Source organism: Rutilus rutilus (assembly GCF_951802725.1).
Source record: "Rutilus rutilus genome assembly, chromosome: 23".
Lineage (NCBI taxonomy): Eukaryota > Metazoa > Chordata > Actinopteri > Cypriniformes > Leuciscidae > Rutilus > Rutilus rutilus.
The window spans coordinates 2,567,501-2,585,000 of NC_140233.1; the positions used below are offsets into that span (position 1 = coordinate 2,567,501).

At 37.7% G+C, this 17,500-nt stretch overlaps 1 protein-coding gene across 1 annotated transcript in view; it reads right to left on the minus strand.

The window, feature by feature from the left end:
• The window catches only part of LOC311282775 (NACHT, LRR and PYD domains-containing protein 12-like), an 80,426-nt gene that overhangs the window by 6,641 nt on the left and 56,285 nt on the right, over positions 1–17,500 (minus strand). The window lies entirely within an intron of this gene.

Genomic DNA, 17,500 nt, shown 5'->3' on the forward strand with positions numbered 1-17,500 from the left:
CTGCCAGAGACGCGCGGATCTCACACGCGCCTCATTCTCTCACGAGTCACTCACAACTCTTCACGTTCATCATAAGACTGCTCTTATGTTATGAAGATTCTCGACAAAAAGACATTTTGGCATAATTGTGTGTGTGTTACTGTTCGTTCAAGCGCGAAAGAGAACTCTATTCTGGGCTGTCTTGTGCGCACGCACGATATCAGCGTGAGTCTTTCTGTGTGTCACACTCAGGACATTCACGTCATATAATTGCGTAGGCTTGACATTGTGATTGCGATATGACTAATCGTGCAGCACTAGTTGAGGTTATTTTATGATTAAGAAAAAACAAACATAAAATCTCACAGCATTAGCTATACAATGGAGTTTGCAAGCCTATGAACAATGGAGGAAAACTAATACTGGCTTTTGGGTAATAGATAAATAAATATGGAAAAAAATCGATTTGTGGCGTTTGAGAATCGATTTTGAATCGACCACATTTAAAAAAAAAGATTAATCGAAAAATCGATTTTTTTTGCCCAGCCCTATTAATAAGCAGAACTGCATGTGTCTTGCGGAGGAACACTGTAGCCGGAGCTACTTCTCTCTGTGTATGTCTATGGCGAGTCACGCAGGCACTGTGCTCCTCCGCAGCGGTGCGACCCGACCGGTATAAAGTAGTCAGAGTATAAACACTTATTACAGGCTTACCGTAGTGATTCAGGATAAGACAAAAACACGGTTTGAAAAAAGGCATTCATGATGTACTCGACTCGCTTATTATATACATTCTGTAAATTCTGAACACAAGAAAGTTACGGACTGCAGCTTTAACAGTCGTCTTTATGAATGTGTTGAAGCATCAGGTGTAATTGATACACTCGATATTTGAAGCGACTTTCTAAAGGTGATTTACTCTATTCTGGTTGCTACCGTAGACATCAGTGTTTATACTCGAACTATACACTTTTATCTCGGTACTTCTGTGATCATCTGAATATCTGTAACACAGAAATATCGATACTGTGTGGTTGAAAAGACTGTGAAAGTAAAGCTGTTTTATATTGACAGCTGCTCTCTCTGGGTCAGCGACAGCACAAACAGATTTGAATGTTCGAGTGTGAAGTTTCTTCATTTAGGAATAAGATCGTGAGTGTTTGAATCGAGATGTTTTAAAGATTAATCATGCAGCTCTACTGTCTTTATACTCTCTCTCTCTGCGCTGATATCTGACTCAAAGCGTAGGCTATATGAGCAGCGCGAGGGCTTTTCAGTGCATTCATTACTATTGTAATATTCATGAGGTGAGACATCGCTATTAAAGGAGAAGCCCCCAGCACTTCGCCCACACATCGCACCAGAACCGTCACAGCCATCTAGCAGATCCTGAGGTAGAGATGCTCACAAGTCTTTCATATGAAGTCCGAGGCGAGTCTCAAAGTCTTTTCATGCCTTACACACAAATCCTATTTTTATTCTAGTTGTATTAGACAACTCATTTGATCCATTATCTGTTTTGTTTGTAATAAAGGTCTTAAGATGTAACGGATCAAGCTTGTTACTTTATAGACCTTATGCTCCAGAAAAACGAGGGACCGGAAGACAAAAGACAACGAGCGCAGCGCTGAAAAGGGGCGGAGCTACATAAGGTCTATAACCCATTACAATGTACAAAACAATCGTCCTGGCAACAAAACAAGTGTTCATTTTCAATACCATCTCTAAGTGGACTCAAGATGGCGCCAGTCGCGGTTTGTTATACAGCAGCGTTGTTATTGACGACAGTCATGATCAGAAAATATCAAACCTCAGAATGTTTAAAGACCCACTCCGATGAAAATCATGTTTTTCTAGGTGTTAACATGTTCTTGTGGCATTTTTCTGATGTTAGAGGACATATCTTGAGAAAAATAAGCTCAAAGTTGTATTTCTGAGTATTTCTGCATTCAAATGGCTGTGAATCAGTAGCAGACGCTAAAATGCCGGCTAAAATAGACTGGAGTTGTGACCTAGTAACTCCACTGGGCGGGGCCACAAGCTCCTACTCCCCTCCGCCCCGCCCGCTCAGGTTCTGAGGAGTAGAGAAGACGATGGCGGATCAACACCTATGTGCGGTAGCGGGTTGCAATGCTAAGAGGAGAGATATTGGTATTAGCTTTCATGCTTTACCAAAACATGTTGCTGTGAGAGATGAATGGATTACGTTCCTTGGTCACGGCAATGTTAAAAACCACACATCGGTTTGCGGTCAGCACTTCACCGAAGACTGTTTCACCAACTGGCAGGAGAAAAAAATGGGCTTCGTCAGTAAATTATTTTTGAAGCCGGATGCAGTGCCTTCCATCAAGACACCATCAACTGGACAGCCTGTGTCTTTACCGGGTCGTCTCCGTGCCAACGGCTCCGCCCACAACGCAGAGGCGAATTGCTAATGAGCTACTGCCGCTCTGCTGAAGCGAAGTCCCAGAAAACGGCACAGGTTTTGTGATTTTGGCTAAAAACGACATAATCATCATTTAAAGACCACTGAGAATGTTTAAAAATAGCTCAAAATATGATCGGAGTGGGACTCAATAGAAAACTGTACACATGCTGATTGTGATACGCTAAAATGTGCACTTTAAGTAATAAATGGATTAACAATCTTCTGTCTATCACTCTCAACTCTCATAGACACATATTAAGAGAGAGAAAAGCTGCATACATTACCAAAAGATTGATAAAAGTAAAACGTAGTGCTAGGTTTAAAGGCTAGACTTTTTTGTTAATGTTGTAAAATGTTGTGTGTGTGTGTGTGTGTGTGTGTGTGTGTGTGTGTGTGTGTGTGAGAGAATGAGTGTGTGTGTGTGTGTGTGTGTGTGTGTGTGTGTGTGTGTGTGTGTGTGTGTGTGTGTGTGTGTGTGTGTGTGTGTGTGTGTGTGTGTGTGTGTGTGAGAGAATGAGTGTGTGTGTGTGTGAGTGAGTGAGCGAGTGTGAGTGTGTGTGAGAGAGAGAGAGAGAGTGAGAGAGTGTGTGTGTGTGTGTGTGTGAGAGAGAGTGTGTGTGTGTGTGTGTGTGTGAGAGAGAGAGAGAGAGAGAGTGAGAGTGTGTGTGAGTGTGTGTGTGCGTGTGTGTGTGTGTGTGTGTGTGTGTGTGTGTGAAGAACAATGTGTTGTACAGTCAGTGCTTACGTTGACTGTGTTTACTTGAATATTCACCAAGGTGTAAATCTGGACATATTCTGTGTATTTCACCATTTAGTGCAAACAAAGACAAAGTCTACTATACTTGTCCGTATTCTATATGTTTCTCCTGTGTAATATAATCATTTAATTAGGGCTGTCAATCGGTTAAAAAATTTAATCGCATGATTGTCATGAGTTAACTCGCGATTAATCGCACATTTTTTATTTGTTCTAAATGTACCTTAAATGAATACTTTTCAAGTTTGTAATACTCTAATCAACATGGGCATGGATAAATATGGATGCTTTATGCAAATGTATGTTTATTCTTGAAACCATAGTCAACATAGAGCATGAAGACATTTACATTTACATTTACATTTATTCATTTAGCTGACGCTTTTATCCAAAGCGACTTACAATTGCTATATATGTCAGAGGTCGCACGCCTCTGGAGCAACTAGGGGTTAAGTGTCTTGCTCAGGGACACATTGGTGTCTCACAGTGGATTCGAACCCGGGTCTCTCACACCAAAGGCATGTGTCTTATCCATTGCGCCACACCACCCCTGGAAACAAGACATGTTTCAAAGGTCATAGTCTATGGATGTTTTTCAAAGAACTTGTTCATGTCTATTAGACACATGTAGAAAGAACAAAGAAATACCAGGTTCCCATTACTTCTCTTTCTTTGCACTGAGCAATTTACTAACACAAACATGTTTAGATTTTTGCATGACAGGGAAGCTCTTCTGAAAATGCTAAATGTACATTTATTATTTATTATTACATTAGTTTGTCTCTCTCTGTGCCCATTTTGATGAAGCTAAATCCTAAATAAAATTGTTTTCATTGGTATATTTCACTGTTTCTGTTGTCAAACAACAGAATGAATATGAAATAGTGACTGAAACGCGACCCATTAAGACATAACCAGCTCTCCCTTCAAGATGTTAATCTGCAAAAAAATCCTGATAATCGAGCCGTCGTCTGATGAAATCAAATACACATAAGATAAAGACAATATCTGCGCTGTGATTAAAAACATTCTTTACAATTCATCAATTAAACTAACTCTCCAAGCTCATCTCTTATCACAAGAGCATTTTTCACACTCCACCTCACATCAAAAAAGTGCATATTATTTGTTAATTTACAATATGCATATTCCATAACAACCCGGCCCTCTACAAGAGTTTTAAACATTCCAAGCAAATCTGCATCTTCTCCTTCATTCTTACATGTATGGGATTTTAAAATAGACAGCTTTGCCTGTCCCACTAGAAAATTACCAAGTGTACATTGTACTTTCCATTCTTTCTTATACTTCACACCAAAAATGTGACATATTTTTTTGTAAACATAAAAACATATTTTTTGTAAACATAAAACCAAGCTCAGTAAATATTTTATCCAACAATTCAAACAAAGGAATTAATCCTGAACAATCACAAAAAAAAATGAAAAACAGTATCAAGAATATTGCAAAAAGGGCATGCAGATAAAACCATCTCATTAAATTTTGATACAAAACTATTAGTTGCCACAGCACAATGGAGTACTCTCCACTGGAGGTCCCCAGACCTCTTAGGAATAGGGGGCTTATACAAACACCTCCATGATGAAGTTATTTCCGAAGAAATTGATAGATGCTCTCTCCATTTAGTATCAACGCGTCTTTTCAATTGGGTATAAAACAAGGATTTCACACACATACAATATAATATCTTTTTGTCAACATTATGAAACAATACATCTTCAAATCTTTTCAGTAAAGTATCATTTAAATCTTCATCCAAATCAAACATTATGTTAACTCGAAGATCTGGAAAAATCATAGGCCTTTCATCATTCTCAATAAAATTGTTTACATAGGTCAAGAAAGACTGAGGAAAAGATTTTTTAAGATCTCCAATTATCCCTTCAACACATCTTTCTGATCTAAGCCCAACTCTATTAGCTATAAATTTAGCCGTATACCATTGACCCTTTGAAAAATCAATTAAATCTTTTACAGTAGCTATTCCTGTGTTTAAAAACTTGTCAATTACTGAACTCAGAATGGAAGAATTCCTTTTAAAGAGAGGATTAAAAAAACAATGGTTCTAAAACACCATAATGTTTATCATCATCTCTCAATTTTTTAAACATTTGCCAGGCCTTTTAATACAGTTACATAAAAGTTAGAAGAAGAAACACTTACTCTTGGATTTGGATTTTGGATAGATTTTTCAATCAGGAATAACTGCTTAGCTAATCCAACTCCCCCAATACTTTGTAAAACAGACAAACCTAATGCAATCCAGGGTATTTTATCTGAACAATATAATAACCTTTGTAATGTTTGAAACCTCATTGTCTTAACTCTTGCCTGCAGATTTATAAGTCCTTGACCACCTTCTACAACTGGGAGATACAAAACTCCAGGAGGAAGCCAATGATAACCATCCCAAAAGAATTTAACAAAGACTTTTTGAATAACAGTCAATAACTCTTCAGGGGGATTCAACACTGTAAATCTGTGCCACAACATTGAGGCTGCCAAATTATTAACAATTAAACATCTCCCTCTGAAAGATAACCTCGGGAGAATCCATCTCCACTTCTGTAATTTCCCCACAATTTTATCAACTAATCCTTCCCAATTATTTTTCATATAAGTATCAGATCCTAAATATACCCCAAGAATTTTAAAACCATCTTCGATCCATTCACATTGTTGTGGAATTTTAGGAGGATCTATATCCCTCCACTCACCTAACAGAAGGGATGTACATTTATCCCAATTGATTCTAGCAGATGTAGCTTTTTGAAAAGTTTTCAAACTAGAAGTCAAAGCAGCCATATCATCAATGTTCCTTATGAAAACAGTTATATCATCAGCATAAGCTGTGAGTTTTACAGGTGGGATCTCTGGAAAACCAGGAATACAAAATCCATACAGTCGTTTCCTCAAATGTGACAACAAAGGCTCAATAGAAATTGAATATAGAAGTCCTGAAAGAGGGCATCCTTGTCGTATACCTCTTGTTACTGCAAAAGGTCTAGTTAGACAACCATTAATCTTAAGCATACTAGATGTTTCACTGTAAAGCAGTTTAATACAAGAGACAAATTGTGGTCCAAAGCCAAAGGCCTTCAGAGTCTTTAGTAAATAAAAGTGATCCACTCTGTCAAAAGCTTTTTCTTGATCTAAAGATAAGAGTCCAATATCAATTTGATGTTTTTTAGCAACTGCAATAATGTCTCTTAGCAAAAACAAGTTGTCGAAAATTGTCCGTTCAGGGATACAGTATGACTGATCTTCATGAATTATAGTTGCCATACATTTCTTCAACTTATTAGTTATAGCTTTTGACAGTATCTTAAAATCAGTACACAACAACGACACAGGGCGCCAATTCTTCAAAAGTCCAAGATCTCCTTTCTTAGGGATTAATGTCAACACTGCCCTCCGACAGCTTAGGGGTAAAACACCTTGATTATAGGACTCCAAAAAAACATCATACAAATCATGTCCAATCACATTCCAAAAGCTTTTTAAAAACTCAGCAGAGAGACCATCCACACCAGAAGATCTGCCACTGTTCAGCCCTTGCACAGCACTTGAAAGCTCATCAAAAGTCAAGAATTCTTCCAATTCCATCTTTTCTCCCTTAGGCAACTGTGGAAGATCTAGAAGAAGTTCTTCAACTGCTACTTCATCACAAAATTCGGACTGATAAAGTTTTTCATAAAAAGAAATAGCAGAAACTATCATTTCTCGTTGATTGGTTATTTCTTTGCCATTAGGAAGTTTCAGTTTGTGAAAATATTTCTGCTCTTTAGATTTCTTCTCCAGTCCGAAAAAAAAAGCAGTTGGAGCATCCATTTCATTGCACTTCACATATCTCGTTCTGACAAGTGTCTCCTTCTCCTGCTCTTCCAATAAATCCTTCAAAAGACCTTTGTTCTCTTTAATGATATCACCTCCTCCCTGATTGCGGAGGCTTTGTTGAAGAATTTCTTGCTCTATCATCTTCATCTTCACTTTCAAGTTCTCAGTATAATTTGCTGTGTATTGTTGACAAAAAACCTTTATCTGGACTTTTCCCAGATCCCACCATTGACTTAGAGATTAATAACTACCTCTCTCTTCTCTCCAAGACTTCCACAAAAGACCAAAAGAGTGCACAAAGATGTGATCTTGAAGTAATGTATTATTAAAGTGCCACTGTGACTTATAGGATTTAGGTGACAAGACAGACATATACATAGAAATATAATGATGATCTGATATAGATGTAGGGGAGATACGATTACTAAAAAATCTTCCTTTATTGCATTCCTCAATATAAAAACGATCCAATCTGGCAGCAGAAACCTTATTTGAATTCATTTTCAGCCAAGTATATTGTTTAACTTGAGGATAAACATCCCTCCACAAATCTACAAGACTATGTCTATTAATTAAAGATTTAAGAACATCTGTTGAACCAAAATGAGGTTCTTCATGATTCCTATCCAATTTATGATCTACCGTACAATTAAAATCACCACCTATAACAACAATCTTATCATCTGGACACTTCAACAATTCTTCAGAAAGTTTCAGAAAAAAAATCACAGCGCTCGCTTCCTATATTAGGAGCATAGATATTATAAAAAGAAAAACTATTATTGCCTATTATTATATCAGCTCTAAGAAGGCGTCCTGGTATTATTTCTAAGAAAACTGGATTATCTTTAACACGCTTTGAGAATAAAAACGCAACACCAGCACTCATGTTCATACCATGACTAAGACTAATACTGCCTTCCCATTCATTTATCCAATCTGTCTCATTACAGGCATCAGTATGAGTCTCTTGCAACAAAATTACATCTGCTTTTTTAAGCTGTAAATACTTAAATAAAGTCACTCTCTTTCGTACATCCCTACATCCATTTATATTTAAGGATCCGATATTAAAGGATACCATCAGGATGAAAAAAGTGAAAATGAATAAATGCCAATATAGATGTAATTTCCAATACATAATAGGCTACCTCTTTAAGGACTTTTCTTTACTCTTTTTCTAACAGCACTTACAAACTTTTTTAAACGATAACGCTTAGGCTGATCTAATTCCTCAAATGTTGCTTTCTTCATAGCCATAGCAGAGGAATCAATAAAAAGCTTCAAATCAGGAAAATACGTTTCAATCTTTGGTTTTCTCTGTTTTTTTGTAGCATTCAAGAATTCATCCAGCTGTTCCAAACTATAATACCGGACCCTCTTTAATCTACCAATTGAATTCATCCAATTCATCAGTGATTAGGCTAAGTCTGAACACTTTCTATCCGGATCACTGTCAACATCCTGTGATATTGGTTCAGCATCATTTTGGGACATATCCCTATTTGATGCCTGCACCTCATCCAAGACATCCCTCACTTTAGACCCGTCTTGTTCTCCAGATTGTTCTACCTCCTCCACAATCTCTACAGGGTCATTCGTTCCACTCTGTCTAGCATCAGGAATGATCGCATCCATTTCTGTAATCTCAATATTGCCACCCTGAGGCAACTGTTCTCTCATTTCAGTAGACGCGTCAATTTCCGCATTCAAATCGACTGCAGCGCTTTCTGCAGTCGGTTTAACCAACTCATTATTCCCCAAAACAACTGAATCTTGCACTGAATCATTATTTGCGCTTTGAGCCTCTTTAACCACAGGACAACCTGTTTTAATATGGCCGTATTTTCCGCAAACAAAGCATTTCATAGTCTCAGTAGTGATAAAGATTGTATAGTCCTTACCAAACACTGTCAATTTAACAGACACATCAAGCATTTCAAATTCAGCGCTTAATATCATCAGAGCCTGACGTCTGAAAGACACGACATGTTTCAACTCCGGATTTTTCAGTCCTAGAGGAATCATTCTAATCTGTCCAACCAATTTTCCATAACGAGCTAAGATAGACTTGAGCGCTTTATCAGAAATAAACGGAGGTACGTTTGACAACATCACTCTTTTAGAAAGACTAGACAAAGGTAAAATTGGAACAAATACATCCTGAACAGTCAAACCACACTCCACCAATTGACTAACCATTTCGATTTCCTTCAGAAAAACGACAATTGCTTTATTCATTCTTGAAGCGGACATTATGTTTTGTGCACCTATTTCTCGACCAATAGCGACCAAAACACTCTCAATAGACACTGACTCATTTCATTTTCATTTTCATTTTAATAAGGATAACCCCTTGAGATCTCATTTTCGAGGGGGTCCTCAAAATAACATCAAACAATTACACACAATTACAAACTCACACATAAAGCTCTTCGACACATTCAACCAACCAGTCCCTCCTCTATCCAAAACATATTCATATAAACAATATGAAATAATTTCAGAATATTACAGGAGAAAAAAATAAATAAAAATAAAACATACACAAGTCATATAGAGAAACATTTGCATTGTTCACAGGATTGTAAATAAGTTAACAGGGCTGACTTAAAGAGTGAAAAGGAAGAGATGGACCTTAAGGAACAAGGTAAGCTGTTCCAATCAGAGGGAGCTTTGAATTTGAAGGCACGTCTTCCAATTTCTTTTGAAATATTTGGGACAGAAAAAAATAGATGATCAAGGTGTCTCAGGCCATAAGTTGATCTATATGGGACTAAATATTGCTTCAAATAAAGAGGATAATTAAAAAAGATACATTTATAAACAAACTGAAACCAATGTAACTGTCGTCTGGCCTTAGGTGATAAAAGATTCAATTGTTGATACATATAACAATGATGGGTTAGGAACGGACATCTCAACACAAATCGACAGAGACTGTTATAAACAACGTTTAAGGGTTTCAGGCATGATTCTGTTGTACTCATATAGACAATATCAGCGTAATCAATAATGGGAAATAATAGCTGAGTTACAAGTCTTAATCTAATCGGTAGTGAGAAACAATTAATTGAACGATATAATAGTTTTAAATTATAGTTTACTCTTCTCACTATAGATTCAATATGAGACCTGAAGGAGAGGCTGGAATCAAGCCAAAGGCCCAAATATTTAAATTTCTCAACATTCTCCATAAGTGTACCATCTGAGAATTTAATTGATAAACTATTGCCCTGATTATGTCGATTATGTCGGGCAGACCAAGTGGGGAATAACATACTATACGATTTACTTTTATTCAATATAAGTCAATATAAGACTCATCTGACGGCATGCACTTGCACGCGTGCCGAGCAGACAAACAGGAAAAACCATCGGAATTTGAGCCCATCCTTATCAGATAAACTGACAAAAATAGCCACTATAACACCTTCTCCTCTAACTTACAGCAATATTCTAAATAAATAAATAAATAAATAAATAAACTTAAGCCCCGTTCACACCGCCAGCAACACGCAGCGACAAAGCGACATGATCCCATTCATTTCAATGGAGCGCTGGCGACATCCGGCGACACGAGTGACAGTGACCGTTGGCGACAGAATGTGGGCGTGTCAAGCGACACGAGACGCGCGACAAAAGTTCAGAAATTTCAACTTGAGAAGCGATTTTCGCGAGCGACAACCAATAGGAAAGAAGACTTTCAGTGGAGTTCAGCTCACGTCACCGTCTCGAGTGCAGGCAAGAAGAGTTCGAGGGCGATTTCACTGCTTTATATGATTTGACTGTATGGATATAATAAAATGATGCATGGAAAAGAAACTGTCGACATTCTCAGTGAGTTTAATTCACACATTTAGTTCGAGTGTTGTAATTTCATGATGCAAGTTTAGCACTGCTGCAGACAGTTCATTTTACAGTTTCCCCTGCATTATGTGGATTATAAGGGACAAGAAATGGATTATTTGTCAAATTCGAATGACGTTTTAGTAACTATTGACAGTATGAGTGAGTTTAATTTGTTGATTGATCGATCGTTAATGTAGTTAAATATTTAATGCACTGCACTGCTGTGGTTAATATAACAACACTCTCCCAACAGCATAATATTGATTTTAAATCTTTTAAGACCAATTCCTAGTCAAATTAGAATTATATCTCAGTTTTATATAACACTTGTGATGGTATATGCTCAGACGTGCAGTCTACCAATAACATTAGAGCGACAACACTAGGAACGCCCACAAGCGACTTCACTGTACATAGACTAGCGACATGCAGCGACAAAATCGCTGGCGGTGTGAACGGGGCTTCACTCAGCAACTCCACACACTCCTTGCTCACGCGCTCCCCACAATCACGCCGCACATGCGCACAGAGAGAGAGAGAGAGAGAGAGAGAGAGAGAGAGAGAGAGAGAGAGAGAGAGAGAGAAAGGTGCGCGCGCGTGCTGGGAGAGCAGTACCGGCGATTCTCAGAAACTAAATAAGGTTTGGGCGCTTTTTTGAAGAAAAAAAAAAAAAAAAAAAAAAATCGCTAAAGAGGTCTGCAATGTCGCTAAGTTGGCAACACTGTGTATCTCCATTTCTCCAACTAGGGGTTGGGCCACGGGTCAAACAGAAAATACACGCTGCGTTAAAAAAATGAGTGCCGTTAATATGATTTCGCGTTAATGCTTGAGTGTTGAGGGTTGAGTGAACGCTGGCACGTTTTGGTTGCCGCTACTCACCGGTTATTTTATTATTTTATTGTTTTTCTTTTGTAATTGAATCTTTTTAAGTCGGGAAATTGTATCCAGCCTCTCCGTTCATTATTTTACTCCTGGAACTCTGAATCGGACTTTAAGTGATAACTATTGCTGATCGTGGCGGAAGATTGGCGTTTTCAGCTAGGCATCACCGTTGGGTTTGTCTATCCTAATTCAACAAGACTTCACCATGTGGCTCTTCAAACTGTTGTTATGGATTATTTTCTCCTCTGCGTTGTTCAGTGCTACTCCTTGTCTGGTGTACTCGGTGGCGGATCTATACAAACTTAGACCTGTCATAACTCCACTGTTGCTGCATAGCGGTAATCATCCGGATCCTATACGCCGACCGAAATACATGCACCGTGGGTCTCAGCGGAATATCCGATTCAGCTCTGCTAAATCTGAACGTGGTGGACAAATTCTGGCTTTTTGGTCTTCAAACCCAAGACTGCCGAAAAATGCTGGGCGATCTGTTGACTATGAAGTGCTTACTCCGCTGCCCAGGTCAGATTTCGCACCTTCTGCACCACTCTGTTTTACTCTTTTTAATGTTCGATCACTCAACACTAAGACATCTATTATCCATGAACTTATTCAAGACCAAAACATTGATTTTATGACTCTAACTGAGACTTGGCAGAAGCCTAACGACTTTTTTCATTTAAATCAAACAATACCAGCTGGATATGCTTATACATGCAAGCCTCGCTGTACAGGTAAAGGAGGCGGTCTTGCACTTATTTATCGTGACAGTTATAAAGTCTGTCCAATTTCTATATCGGAGGAGCCATCATCTTTTGAAATATTGGCTGTACAGCTGAAAGGTTCAACTCCCACTATTGTTGTCACGATTTATAGACCACCAAAAGCATCTGCTATGAACACATTTTTTACTGAATTTTCTACCATTTTAACACATCTGTGTACCCTGTCTCCGAACATCATTTTGATGGGAGATTTCAATATTCATCTTGACAATACTACTAACACTCAGTATAATGAGTTTAAATCAATTCTGGATAGTGCTGACCTTGTGCAGTTTGTTACATTTCCAACACACAACAAGGGACATATTTTGGATCTTGTATGCTGTTCAGGTGTCAAGCCTTTTAATTTTACGCCTATTGAATCTTCTATCTCAGATCATAAGCCTATATTATTCAATATCTCTCTTCCATTGGCTAAAGTTAAGTCTCAACGCTCTGTTTCATTTCGTAATATTAAGAATATTGATCTTAATGTTTTGGTTGGAATGATCGATCACTCTGTAAACAAGTGTTGTTTTAATTCTTCTACATCTGACTTGGCAAACTTCTATAACAATAGTTTTTCTCAAATACTTGACAATGTTGCTCCTATGAGAACTCGTTTTGTATCCTATGTCAACTCGTCTCCATGGTATACTCCTGAACTTCGACATCAAAAGGCTTTAGGTCGCCGACTGGAGAGACTATGCAAACGAACTGGTCTTGAAGTACACAAACAGATGTACTCTGAGCATCTGGTTTCTTACAAGGCTGAGCTGGAAAGTGCAAAATCATCTTTTTATGCAAATATCATTGCCAATGGACAAAGTAATACAAGGACTTTATTCAGTACTTTTAACAAACTGTTGAAACCTCACAATACTGTTTCACTTTCTCCCAATCAATGTGTATCTGTTTCAAATTTTTTTAGATCTAAGATTGACAATATTCATCAAGAACTACTTAATTCTGACTTAATGTCTAGTGATTATCAAATTGGACATAATCATATTTTTGCCCCTGCTAAAACTTTCTCTAACTTTGAGCTGCCTTCAGTTGATTCCATCACTAAGTTGATCACAAAGTCTAAGTCTTCTACTTGCTCACTCGATCCTTTACCTACTGTTTTAGTTAAGTCTTGTACTCATTCGATCTCTCCTATTATTACAGCTATAGTAAGTTCTTCATTATCTTCTGCTACTGTTCCTTCATCATTAAAAATGGCCTCTATCTCTCCAATTCTCAAAAAACCTGGTGCCGATCCTAATGATCTAAATAATTATAGGCCCATTTCTAACCTGCCTTTTATATCTAAAATCCTTGAAAGAATAGTAGCAACTCAACTAGAATCACATCTGCAAGATAACGACATTTATGAGCATTTTCAGTCGGGTTTTAGATCCAATCATAGTACAGAAACAGCTCTTATTAAGGTTACAAATGATCTTCTCTTGGCTGCTGATTCTGGTTTCCTGTCTATTCTTATTCTTTTAGATATTAGTGCTGCCTTTGACACTATTAGCCATTCAGTATTACTCGAAAGATTGGCCTGCATTGGAGTAGCTGATAATGTTTTACTTTGGTTTTCGTCTTATCTATGTGACAGAAAACAGTTTGTGATGATTAAGACTGCTCAATCAGAGCCTGTCTCGGTCACTCACGGCGTTCCGCAGGGGTCTGTTTTGGGTCCGCTTTTATTTATTATTTATATTCTACCCCTCGGTTATATTTTTCGTTCCTATGGTATTTATTTTCATTTCTACGCCGACGACACACAAGTATACATATCCACAAGACCAAATGCTTCTCATCCCCCTTCTAACCTTACTAAATGTTTGCAGGATGTTAATATATGGATGACTAATAATTTTTTAAAGTTAAATACAGGTAAAACTGAAGCCCTTCTCGTTGGATCTAGGTTTGCTTTATCTAAAGCTCAATCTTTCCCCTTGCTCATTGATAATTGCCCGGTTAACTTCTCTAGCCAGGTGAAAAGTCTTGGCGTTATTTTTGATGGTTTGCTTTCTTTTAGTTCCCATATTAATAATATTTCACGTACTGCATCTTTTCACTTACGTAATATTACTAGACTTCGTTCTTCACTTTCTCAACACTGTACTGAAGTTCTCATTCATGCCTTGGTTACATCTAGGCTTGATTATTGTAATTCCCTTTTATGTGAGATTCCGAAAAAACAGCTTCACAGACTACAGTTAATACAGAATTCAGCAGCCAGAATTGTAACTTATACACGTTCTTTTGAACACATAACTCCAATTCTTTACCATCTACATTGGCTTCCTGTTCATTTTCGTGTACATTATAAAATATTACTCCTTACGTTTAAAGCACTTCATAATCTGGCTCCTCAATATTTGTCAGATCTTCTTCATCTCTATACACCTCTTAGATCTTTGAGATCATCTTCTGCAGACTTACTGTCTGTGCCAAACTTCAAAATGAGTTCCTTTGGTGGTAGAGCTTTTAGTTGTGTGGCGCCTAAGCTGTGGAATGCATTACCCTTGCACATTCGCCAAATGGATTCAATTTCCTGTTTTAAAGTTCAGATAAAAACGTATCTTTTTAGAATAGCTTTTAATGAAATGATTGTATGATGTGTAGCATCGATGTGTTTGTATGTTTTGTACTTATTGCTTTGTTCTATATTGTAAGGTGTCCTTGAGTGCCTTGAAAGGCGCCCATAAATAAAAGGTATTATTATTATTATTATTATTAATGCGTTATTAAAGGTGAACTAAGTAACTTTTTTTACCTTAACTGAACAGCTTCGGAGTCATTGGAATGGTTATATTACTTATTTAGCAACTTTGGGGCGGCGGGCCACCGGCCGCCGCGTCAGGAAGTTTCGCGTGATATCAGGTCTCGCGATGTAAACAATTGCTTTACGGCCAAAAGAAATCTGCTAAAATGCCGTCATTATTGCGCTCCCTCACGCTGTTCGAACCCGAATGAAGAAGACGTTTTAAAGAATATCCCATCCGCTTTGATGTCGTTGATCTACTAGCCTCTGGTGTCTGAGAATAGCCAACGAGTTTTTACAACAGTGTTGTCAAATATCTATTCCGAAGCTGTGGGGGGAGCTCTAGAGAGAAACCTGCGAGCAAAAAGCGAGAATACAGCGTAGAAATCCCGAAGCTACTGAGTGCAGCTTTAACGCGCTAACTTTGACAGCACTAAATTTAATTCAATAATATTAATAGATGGAAATGAAAATTTCACTATACATACATATAATGCCGTTAAAAAGTTTTAGATCAGTATGATTTTGTGAGTGTGTGTGTGAGTGAGTATCCTCATATTAGAGTGATTTCTGAAGGATCATGTGACACTGAAGACTGGAGTAATGACGCTGAACATTCAGCTTTGATCACAATAAATTACACTTTAAAATATATTAAATAGAAAACAGTTATTTTCAATTGTAATAATATTTCACAATATTACAGTTTTTTTATCAAATAAATGCTGCCTTGGTGAGAAGAAGAGACTTCTTTTAAAAAATTGTAGGATTACAAATTTATTTAATGTTTAATTTAGGTTACTGATTTTAGCATAGATGATGATATTTCAAAGAAGATTAAGTCAAGCAACCCAGGTGTTGGACATTAACCTTTGTATCTGTATGCACCTCCGGAACAGTGTCATGGTCCCAAGTTAAGCTATGATCATGTGAAGGTATGGGTGATACTGTCAGGCTGATTGGATCATTTGAATGATAGTGTTATGCTGATTCTTGATTGAATCAAATCATCCCTATGCTTTGTTTTGATTTGTCTCCACCTCCAAAAGTCCCTCCTCCTTGTAAATGTATAAAAACTATACTGTATAGAACTCAGTCAGACTGTTGGACGAACTGCAGCAACGCTCAATAAAGAATAACTTCTGCTTGAACAATATCCCAACATCTCCTGGTCTCTGCTTTGAAGAAGGATAAAGAAATTCCCTACAACATTAAAAATCTTACTCTTCCCAAACTTTTGAACGGCAGTGTGTGTATATATATATAAAACGGTTAGTTCCAATCCTTGATTCTGATTGGTCAATAGCTGTGCTTTATTCACAATAAAACACGGCTATGACCGCTTCACCCAATGGTTCTATATATCACTACACACCCCTAGCAACCACTCTTAGCAACTTAAACACATGTGTGATCTCATTGATATTGTTCATTGAAGCCATAGTGGAGTATTGTGAGAGATCGAGAAAGCGAGTGTAAAGTTACCTGCATTCACAGTAGACATTGCATTTTCCTTCAGGTCAGTCCTATATTCATAATAAAATAATCCGTTTGAATGTCCGCTGCGATATCTTGTCCTTTTAACAGTTAACCGTGCCTATAACGTTAGTCATCTGTTAGTCTTCCTTCTCCGTGAAAACAAGTTTGAGTCTTTTCAATATAATAGTCTTCTCTACCGACTGACTCATTCATAAGACAGTCTTTGCCGCCATCTAATGGTGAAATAATGTATGTAACTTCTGTTGCTGTTTACGGTCAGGGACTATTTTTTCCAGCGGAAGGAATGCTTTTAGTGATTTTACTTCATGAAAGTTGCATAGATAAATATTTTTCGGCTTTAATATTTGTATTGTGTGGCAACCGTTTTATAAAAGCAATAAGGTACTCGAGGCAAGTGCTGTATCGTGAATAAGTAATGGCTGAAGGGGTTACTCCGCTTCGTGTCGTGCCTAACAACGCCCTTCAGCCGTGACTTATTCACAACACAGCACAGCCTCTCGTACCTTACTGCTTACATATATATAAATATATATATTAGGGGTGTAACGGGTACGCAAAACTGACAGTTCAGTACAGCGGTGGGACATTTTGAAGCTTTGGTGACCACTGACTGAAAAGAGTGTCTTCTTTTGTGTTCGGCAGAATAAAGGTAGTCATGCAGGTTTGGATGACGTGAGGGAAAGTAAATAATGACAGATTTTAAATGTTTGCCTGAACTA